Source organism: Microtus ochrogaster, unplaced genomic scaffold, assembly GCF_000317375.1.
Source record: "Microtus ochrogaster isolate Prairie Vole_2 unplaced genomic scaffold, MicOch1.0 UNK36, whole genome shotgun sequence".
Taxonomy (NCBI): Eukaryota; Metazoa; Chordata; class Mammalia; order Rodentia; family Cricetidae; genus Microtus; species Microtus ochrogaster.
This window is the reverse complement of record NW_004949134.1, coordinates 3,314,409-3,315,081: the sequence shown is the minus strand read 5'-3', so window position 1 is coordinate 3,315,081 and position 673 is coordinate 3,314,409.

Sequence of the window (673 nt, the reverse complement as noted above, 5' to 3'; positions counted from 1 at the left end):
GCTCCAATTACTACACATGACCATGCTCTTAATATCTCGCATGAGAATGAAAGGATGTTCTAAACAGGTGAGATGTCAGGTCAGTAGAATAAACTGGGGTGGTGTGGGAAAACTAGATCCCTGCTGCACGCACTCCCATTTCATGTACACTGCATTTCATAGCATTGCACAATTTGCATATCTTTTAATCCCTTCCCATTTCATAAGAAAGTTGCTATGTGCAAGGATCTGGACATAGTAAATAAGATAAGCCACACTTAATTTGTCCTACTCACTCAACCACAACAATCTCCTAAGAAAACATAAAACCTACTCTCCCTTTTCTCATTTGCTCTGGAAATCCTGTGCAATAGAAAACCTTCTGGTGATGCCTAACCCATTTTAATATGTATTCCAAAGAAGGGGAAAATCAGACAGGATAATGTAGGAGAAGGAAAGGCCAAAAGAAATTGGGAATAAAGCAGTTTGGAGTATCATCAGAACTGAGCTTCAAAATTTAAAGTAATGAAATATCAGAAAGATTGTTTGAAAATATTTTTAAGCTTTATTTATTTTTGTTTTATGTGTCATGGCATCTTGCTTTATAAAATCCAACAGAGGGCCGGGCGATGGTGGCGCACGCCTTTAATCCCAGCACTCGGGAGGCAGAGGCAGGCGGATCTCTGTGAGTTCG